The sequence below is a fragment of the Canis lupus genome, chromosome 28 (assembly GCF_003254725.2).
Source record: "Canis lupus dingo isolate Sandy chromosome 28, ASM325472v2, whole genome shotgun sequence".
Classification (NCBI taxonomy): Eukaryota; Metazoa; Chordata; class Mammalia; order Carnivora; family Canidae; genus Canis; species Canis lupus.
The window spans coordinates 24,425,838-24,435,456 of NC_064270.1; the positions used below are offsets into that span (position 1 = coordinate 24,425,838).

The window sequence follows — 9,619 nt, forward strand, 5'->3', positions numbered from 1 at the left end:
TATATAATGAGTGCTTCCCTAACGTGGGCGTTTCTGTCTGCCGTCTGCCTTTGGCCACTCTGCCCTCGTGTCATACAAGGAGTCAGAGATGGGGAGGACAGGCACCTTTGCTTGGAGGCTCAGGGTCTTTCCCGGGAGAAAGATGTGTGGCTCTTAGGATCTAAGCTGTTAGGATGTTCAATGTCTGCTTCCTTTTAAGTCAAAGTGATGTCTCCTTTCCAGCACACAGGAAGAATGGCTCCCATCGGTGGTTTTTCACAACTGAGGTTCCTGGGAGTTAAGGTTAGGTAAGTACCAGGTACTCCTCTTTGTGAGAAATAGTCCTTACTGAGTGAATTAGAGTCTCGATTCCAGTCTCGGATCCACTCGTGGCCTCTGTTGGTGGGAATATGGACATGTCATGGTCCTGCCAAACCTTGGTCAGCTGTTGTTTGACAGGAAGGAGGTGGATCCAGTGTCTTTCTTTGGTGGCTTTCTGGAAAGGCCACACCACAACATGCTTCATACAGGCCGCTGGGTCTCTCTTTCTCTGGAAGACTTCTACTGGAAGTCCCTGGCTTCCCTAAGAGACTGCAAGCCAGGGGAAGGTGAGGCCAATGTGGCCACGACAACATTTCATAAATGAGGGAGATTTCTGGAAAACAGGATATCGATAAGTGGTTGCCTGAAAATGTTAAGTGAGATGCCCTTTTATTACCACTGTTGTCATTTTTAAGCATCCTTAACAGGCTCTGGCCATCTCAGACTGGTGTCTGTGTTGTTCTCTAGACTGCTCAGAGACTAAGAGCATCCGTGCTCTGGAGAAGAAAGCATCGCACCATGTGTTAGAGAGCACGTTTTGTATTTTGAGCCACTTTTTCTGTAGCCTGGGGCCTGATTGATTTTAGGTTCAGCCTAACATCTTGGCCTGAGATCCTGTGGAGAGTTGGAGAGACTTAAAGAAACAATTCAGACCCAAAGCCCTTGTTTTTTGCGAATTGACCTTCCATCTGTTGACAATCAAATATTGAACCTATTAAGAGTGGCAAGTCCCCAAGCTGGGAGGAAGGAAGGAATTTCCCAGAGTCCCCGGAGACAAAGGACCTTTTGACTACACCTGGGGGTGAAGGGTGACCAGCCCAGGTCAGAGTCAGCCTGGATCAGATATGCGGGAGCAGCTGGTGGGATGGGAGTGGGGGTCTGCCTCGCTGAGTTCTGATTTGCCAGTGAGGGGACAAGGAACAGGAGAGCCTAGAGAGCTGATTAGCCAGGAGAGACTCCAGAGTGCAGACCCGGGGTCCCTTGCCTGGGCTCTCTGTGCCCCTGAAGTGTGCTTTCCCATAGTCTGTGCTTGTGACCGCCCCCCTCCCCACCCCAGACCTTCAGCTCCTTAACAGTGAGCGGAAGCTGTGTCTCCCTCATCTTTGAATGGCCTGGTATGTAGCAAGAATTCATGGAGTAAATAAGTGTAGAAATCCAGAAAAGGGGTTTCTTAAAGTAGGGCCATAGCTCTCTGCTACGGCATCTTCACGTGAGTGGGAAAGGTCACCCCCTGCACAAACAGAAGCCTCTGGGCTCACGGGTTGCGGTGAAGCACCTCCTCTCTTGTCCGAGTGCACTCATACAAGGTGCATTTTGAACAAAAGCACATGGTGGCCATCCTTATGAGTTAGAAATTGGGTCTGAGGGCAGCCCCGGTGGCTCAGAGGTTTAGCGCCACCTTCAGCCAGGGGCGTGATCCTGGAGACCCGGGATCGAGTCCCACGTTGGGCTCCCTGCATGGAGCCTGCTTCTCCCTCTGCCTGTCTCTGCCTCTTTCTCTCTCTCTGTGTCTCTCATCAATCAATAAATAAAATCTAAAAAAAAAAAAAAAAAAAAGATAGAAAGAAATTGGGGCTGATGTCCCGGGCCTGAGTCTTTGGGACACCTGGGCCACGGTGGGCTGATGGATGCCTCTCTCTCAGTGGGCCAGGAAATGGCCAGAAGGCAGCATCTTAGCCCAGTGCAGTGACCACCAACCTTAAGGTTTGCATGTGGGCTGTGTCCCCAATAGGCTTGTCTGGCTTCCAGCTCTTTCTGCTGATCTCTTAGCCAGGGCTCTCCTCGATGTCTCTTTAGCTGGTGAGTTCAGCAGTAGTCTTTCGGTTCACACAGACCTGGGTTGGAGTCCTGGTTCTGCCCCTTGCCTACCGTGAGCTCCTCAGAGGGTATTTAATCTCACCAAAGCAAGTCACCTCAGCCACACAGCGGGGACTTGGTGAGACTGTGTGAAGTGGTGTGTCCACAGAGCCCAGGACCATGTGGGGCACAGCAGTCTTTTCTGGAGGCGTGGAGGAAGGCCTTGCCCACTCCAGCTTGACCCTCATGCCCAAGTCTGTCTTCCATCCTGCCTACTGCAGACCCCCGTACAGATACCACTTATATTTTTGCTTCTAGATGGCGCAGAGCTAGAGCCCTGGGAACAAACAGACCCAGCATGGACTGCAGGCCCATCATGCTATGGGCTTCGTGCTGGGTGCCTCCTACACATGAATGATCTCATTTTAATCTTCACAAGAACCTCTAGCCAGCTGAGAATACTGATGGATGGCTATTGCACTAGTGATTGGACGAATGGGTGGTAATTGTCAGTGACATATCTTTTTTTTTAAAGATTTTATTTATTTATTCATGAGAGAGAGAGAGAGAGAGAGAGAGAGGCAGAGACACAGGCAGGGGGAGGGAGAAGCAGGCTCCATGCAGGGAGTGCGACATGGGACTCGATCCCGGGACTCCGGGATCATGCCCTGGACCGAAGGCAGGCGCCAAAGCACTGAGCCACTCAGGGATCCCCTCTTTTTTTTAATTTTTCAGTATCTAGACAGATAGCCCCTGTCTTCTGCATTGTTCTGAAGGATCCTTGTCCTTTTACCATATCTCTTCCGGTTGTCTTATCCTCAGGGTGTCCATCCAGAATAAGCCACAACCGTAAGGATTCGGTGAGAGAACCACATTAATTTCCCTGTTGACTTGAGGGAAGTAAAAATACAAAGCTCAGAGCAGAACAAATAGATTCTGTGAATTTCTCAACTCAAGCCCATAATCCTAGCATAGGAATAATAATCCGTATATTTATATTCTTAGCTTTCCAGAGAGACAGTGGGACCAGGTCGAGGGAATGTGCAATTCTCGTTTCTTCTCATAGGAGTTACATTCTTGTCAACCAGGCAAAAGGAAGATATTCCTATAGTCTAGCTATGAAGAAGAATGACAAGCAGTTTGGGCAAAACTTAGTTTCTATTTCTATCCTGGCCAGCTCTTTGTATGATTTATACCAGCCATTGAGTGACCCTTCCTGCTTCAGCTTATTCAGCCAAAAAAATGGGGTTCTACTCTCTGCTAAGCTGGCTTCAAGGTTAGGATTTTTGAGGAATTTTGCCTTGCATCAGTGGCTCTTGTGTGGTGCACTAGGAATATGTGCAAAGGAGGGAAGAGGAGCTGGCAAGCCAGCAGCTCTCGTTTTCTCTGATACCAGCCTCACACCTGATCTTCCATTTCTTGACTCTAGAGTTCTCAGGAAGTATGCTAGGGATCTCATTCCAGAAAGCTCCCTGTGGAGGCCCACCCCAGGGAATCGATCTGCTATTTCTCCACTTGCTGAATGGAAATAAGAGCAATCCCTCTCCTGCTTCCTTTTTATATGGTGATGGAGAATGAAATGAGCTGGTAAAAGGGAAAGTGCTTTTAGAACAGGAGTGCCGCCCTCACCAAACCAGAGTAGTGGCAACGCCAGTTGCTTATTCTGCTAACGTGCCCTTTGCTTGTAGGTAACTCGTTTGGCATTGAAAGTATTGTGGTCCTGTTTTTTTGGCTTGTATTTTGTGATTGATTTCTCAATTTAACATGGGTCGATGGATCAGGAGCGTCCCATTGTTTGAAACATCCAGTGTTACTGTTTCTGAAAGCCCTAGACTCTAGTACTTTGCAATATTGGTCCAAGTTCACTATCAGCAAGAGTATCTGATGACATCAGGGGGAAGACAACCTTTTCACCAAGGTGGGATGTAGGTAGGGGAGAGGAGACAAAGGAGAGGAGGATGAAAGTGCCAAGTGTTGTAGTTTATCCATGAGTCAGGCCAGGGATGAATTAATCATGACATGCTTGAAGAAACCAAACAAACAACTCCCCCCTCCCCAACACACACACCAAACAAGAGGGCCTGGCTTTCATTTAACAGTCAATCAAGTGGTGAAAAAACATTAGGCCTCCTTATGATGAAGAAACCAAATATTTCATGTAGTCGGGTCTGCATTGAGTCAAGGAGAAGAGGCAGCGTAATGACCGGGCTTGAGCATGACCATTTGGCTTATAGCAATCATCAGAGCCTAGGCCTGCAGCGAGAAAGTGTCCAGAGCAATCATCAGAACCTAGGCCTGCAGTGAGAAAGCGTCCAGGGATGAGCAGGGAGCCACACACGCATAGCCTCATGCTCCGTGCAATGTAAACAGCCAATACATCTGGGCACCTCATGTTCTTGTACCTTAGAGCAGGGAAGAAACAAGGCTTGCTGAAAGATGAGCTAAGCCTGGGGAGTGAGTTGGAAGGAGCTGAGGATGATGAAAATGTTTGGATAGAGCAGTGTCTCCTCCAGCATGGGGGAAACGGGGCTGAGTGGGTTGGATACCTTCATTGACGTGAGGTTTGCATTCTAGAAACAGAGTGCTCAGGATCTGCTCTGGCCGTGGAGGGGTAGGGTGATGGCTGGCAGTAACAGCAGGAGCTGCATGTGGGGAGTTTATTGCTGGTTGGAAGAGCTGTTTGGCCACGGCAGGCAAAGGGTGAGAGTGGTTTTGTTTCTGCTTAGCACATAAGCTTTCTCCTCTTCTCTCTTTTGGTGTCATAAACTGTCTTCCGTGCCCTGAAGTCTGCATCAGTTCTAATACTGCCTCTTCCTGGCCATGATTGGTTACATAGTTAGCATATGGCTCAAGCAGGGCCAATTGGATCCTTCCCTGAGACAAACATATGGATGCTGGGAGCAGGAAACGGGCCCTCCCTCTGGTCCGATAGCTCGGCTTTGAAGCTGTAGTTTTGGAGTTTCTGGTGGCTAGCATTTTCTATGTCATGGAGAAAGCCTGTCCGCCACAGGAAAGAACTAGGTTATCATCCAGAGAGAAGCAGAGTTGGGAAGTAGAGAAAGAGCCTGATGACTTCACTTGATCCCCTGGATCCAGTCACGATTGAGGCCAGATGCACCCTTATGTTCCTAGTTAAATGAGTCAAAAAACTCTTCTTGTTTGTGTGAGCTCATTTGAGCTGGGTTTCTGTCACCTGCACCTGGCTAGCCTGGAAGACAACAGTGTGGGAGTAGGGTCAGAGGCGAAGGTGGGATCGAGCAAGTGAGAGGTCAAAGAGGAAGAGGAAAGGAAGCAGAAGACAACATGACCCAACGGCCCTCATTAGGAAGTGGGGAGCTACTCGGGTTTTCCGAGGCTCCATGAAACCTGACCTCTGAGAGAGACGCTCAGTGTCTAAAGGCAGATCTGCTTTCTTTGGAGAGTCTGTTTCATGGCTCCTGGAGCGCACATGTCCACGTACATTCAAGTCCCCTCCCTGCTCCCTCCAGGCCACTCCTTGGCTGACCAATAAGACCCTTCGGGAATGTCATTAGTTATGATGCTGATGTTAAGCTTGGGGTTTGGACAAACTGTGATTCTTAACTTTAACCCTTATCAGCAGAGCCTTGGGCAGATTACTTATGTTCTCTATCCTCAGTTTCTTTGTCTCTAAGACGGACCTAATGAGTGTACCCAATTCACAGCATTGTGGGGAGGATCCCATCACTCAGTGCCCATGGAGAGCTGTGCACGATGCCTGGTGCCCAGTCATGGGAAACAGCCAGGAGTAATACCTATTCAATATATCATGAAGGGAAATGGTAAAATCGACTATGAGATACCCAGACTGAGGATGAAAACTGAGCAATTTAAAGCATGAAGATGACTCAGCGACCTAGGAGACCTACATTAGGACATTGTGAAGATTTTCTTAAGTGACATAATTCAATAAAAAGTCTACTTAAAAAAAAGGCTTAGAGTTTATATAATCAAAATAATTGAAAGCAGGGATGTGAGGAGACATTTGTACAACCGCCTTCCTAGTGGCATTGTTCTTCACAATAGCTCAGAGGGGGCTGCAACCCAGGTGTCTACCCAGGGGTGAACGGATAATCACAACGTGGTAAAAAGGAAGGAAATTTGGGCACATGGTGCAATGTGGATGAATCTTGAAGATATTATGCTAAGTGATATAAGCCAGTCACAAAGGGCAAATACTGTATGATTCCACTCATATACGGTGCTGAGAGCGATCAGTTTCATAGAAACAGATAGAACAGTGATGGTTGCCAGGGGCTGGGGGAAAGGGGAGAGGGAGTTGTTGCTTAATGGGTACAGAGTTTGTTTTGCAAGATGAAAAAAAGTTCTGTGGATGGATGATGGTGCTGGTAGCACAACATTGTGAATGTACTAAATGCCACTGAGCTATATACACTTAAAAATGGCTAAAATGGTATATTTTACGTTATGTATATTTTACCATCATTTTTAAAAAGAAAGTCAGAGTCATGTGTATAGTAAAAATGCATTTTCATTGTAACAAAAGAAAGTAAGTTTTGTATATGTGTTATGCAAAGCAAAAAGCCTGCATGACTCATACCAAGTGGTTACAGGGCTTCTCTGTGGGGGTGAGCGGGACTTGGGGGCTGGGGGGGGGAGCAATGTTACTGTAGACACTTTAGTATTGTCTAAATTGTTACCACGACCAAATATCGTTCTTGCCATTTCAATGAATAATATTAAATTGTAACCTATTTGTGTTTGACACTTTCAAAGTGCCTTTTAGAATATGAAATGCTGCAGCTGCTTTGGAAAAAAAGTTTGGCAGTTCCTCAAATGGCTAAACACTAAGTTACCTTATAATCCAGCAGTTTCACTCTTAGATATTTACTGAAAACATATGCCTGCACAAAACCTCATAGGTTCATGTTCATAGCAGCATTATTCATAATAGCCCCCCAAATGGAAACAACCCAAATGTCCATCAACCGATGAACGAATAAACTGGCGGTATATCTACACAATGGACTATTATTCAGTAAAAAAAAGGAATGAAGTCATGCTCTGAGCTGCAGCATGGATGAACCTTGCAAACCTTATGCTGAGTGAAAGAAGCCAGACACGAAAAAGACCACCTATTGAAGGATCGCGTTTTTATGAAACGTCAAAGTGGACAGGTCCTCAGAGGCCGAATGTTGATCAGGGCTAGAGGTGACCGATAAAGGGTGTGCACTTTTACAAATCACAGTGATGAAAACCTTCTAAAATTGACTCAGGTGGCAGATGCACAGCTCGGTCAATATCCTAAAAGCTATGGAGTTGTTCACTTGGCATGGCTGGATTAGATGGTATGGGAATTCTATCTCAGGAAAGCTGCTGTAAAACCAAACCAAACAAACCAAAACAGAGTCTTTTTTGTAAGTTATAAAACTAGTCATTGACATCAAGCTTGGGAGGCAGATATTAAAATGAGGAAATAGACCTAAAAAAGCTGAGATCCCTTGAGAAGGAGAAGAATTACTCAAGTCTGGCAGGATAATCGTGGGTTTTTTTTTTTCTTCTTTTTATAATTCCCACCAGTAAAATGTCCCACAAAAGATGAGATCAAAGGGACATGTGAAGAAGGAACCCAAATGTTCCTCATCTAGGGAATAACCTGACAAACCGTGATACACCCATCAAGAGGACTAGTACTCACCAATCAAAGGACACAAACAACTGATATACACAACAACCTGGATGAGTCTCAAGTGCATTAGGCTGAGTGAGAGAAGCCAGACTCCAAGGCTAGATACCGTATGATTTCATTTATACGACATTCTGGAAAAGGCAAGAACTGTAGGGACATAAAACAGATCAGGGGTTAGGGGTGAGGGAAAGGTTTGATTTTCAGAGGCACAAGAGGGAACATTCTGGAATGGTGGAAATGTTCTATACTTTGATTATGATAAAGACTACGCATCAGTAAGCATTTATCAAAACTTGTGCAACTGTACACTAAGAACGGTGGATTTCACCGTGTTTAGTAAGTTATAACTGAGAGAGCCGGGGTAGGACATGAAGAACACTTGGGTGTTCAGGTGGGTGGACAGGGAACTGAGAAGAGGCCTCTGGCCAAAGAGTGGGGGCTGTCACTGTCGAGTGACCCTCGTGTGACACAGCGGTCAGTGAGGTTTCCCTGCCTTTTGGAGACGCGGACTTGCAACCCCCCGCAAAACAGTTGGATGAGGTCTGCTCTCGGGGCTCATGTGCCTCCAGCGTGTGCACACACATGGCCTGTTTGCCTCACATCTGCCTACAGATGTTCACTGGTTTCCCCAGAACCCATTCTCACCAGGCGGGCCTCGTGGGCTTGGCTGACTTCACAGAGGTGGGGGGTGGTGCCCCAGGAAGACCTGAGCTTGGGTCTGCCCTCGGGCCCCTTCCATTTCAGCGCCCATCCCCTCCCCTATGTTTGCTGCTGGGGGCTCCAGATTCTTTCCCTTCGTTGCACAGAGCAGCTGAGCTTCCCCCTACCCCCCACTCCTCTCCGGAGAAGTGCTCCAGCTGATCCCGGCACTCAGCAGAACAAGGGGCCTTCTTTTCATTAAGAATCTCTTTGGTATTATAAATAGCAACCTTTCCCCCTCTTTCCCTATTATACTTGATATTTGGGATCCAGACATCAGCCAGGATGAGCACAGCCCATGGCTTTCTGAGCACGCAGAGAGGACCCAGCCCTGGCTCCCGGCCTCTGCCAGCTCCGGGGGCAGCTTCCCCAGATCCCGAGCCATCTGTCCACCTCCGCAGCCACGATGACGACGACGACAACGACGACGATGGTCACTTGCCAAGGCCGATGGTCCCTTGCTAACGCTGCACGCATGGAAAGGCAGGTCCCGGCCCGGGCTCGGGGACACTCCCGTTTTGCCCCTGCCTTCAAGAACCCGCCTTCACGATTCATTACAGCAATTTGCATTTGGTATTTCCCCTTGTCCAGGCTTTTCTTTAGGCTCACCGCCTCCCCTTTCACTTCCTCCATTTGTCATCTCTGTCAGAAAACAGGCCCTGATTGTTTCAGGCCCAAAGCCTTAGCCCGGAGCAGCCCCAGCCAGCTCCCCATCCCGGGGCTCCTGCCCAGCCCGGCTGCGGGGACCCCAAGAGCCACCCGGGGAAGGGCCTGCTGGCACCCCAAAGAGGCCGCTCCCTCTTGGACACCAAGCCCTCCAAGTCGGGGCCTTCTTCCCCCTTTGTCCCTGGGCGAAGGTGGCACAGTTTCCTCTTTCCACGGCGGCTCTCTGGCTGGCAGATCAATGAACGCAGGCCCAGCCGGGGCGCGGTCCGCAGTCCCCTGGAGGCCCCGGGAGGGCCAGTCGCGACCAGTTGAGTTACCAGCCGTAGTGGCAGCAGCTCCGATGGGACCCATCCACCGTGGGAATGGACTTCCACCTCCAGCTCCTCTTCTCCCACCCCCCAGGGCCTCCCACCCTCAGAGCTGCCTGAGTAGCCAGCTCTGAGGCTCCCTGATGCTTCTAGAAATAAAGAACCAGCAATGGCTAGCTGC

The 9,619-nt window shown here is 48.5% G+C and overlaps 1 protein-coding gene across 8 annotated transcripts in view; it reads left to right on the forward strand.

Annotated features, from left to right (window-relative positions):
• TCF7L2 (transcription factor 7 like 2) overlaps positions 1–9,040 on the forward strand; it is a 281,057-nt gene extending 272,017 nt beyond the window's left edge. For 5 of the 8 annotated variants that reach the window (XR_007406926.1, XR_007406927.1, XR_007406925.1 and 2 more), the window contains 2 exons: positions 223–287; positions 8,738–9,040. The gene's annotated coding sequence lies outside the window, so the exon portion shown is untranslated. Of the gene's footprint in view, positions 1–222; positions 288–5,734; positions 6,015–8,737 lie in introns of those variants that run through there. The other 3 variants (XR_007406930.1, XR_007406929.1, XR_007406928.1) reach the window with 3 other exon arrangements.
• The last annotated feature ends 579 nt before the right edge of the window (positions 9,041–9,619 follow it).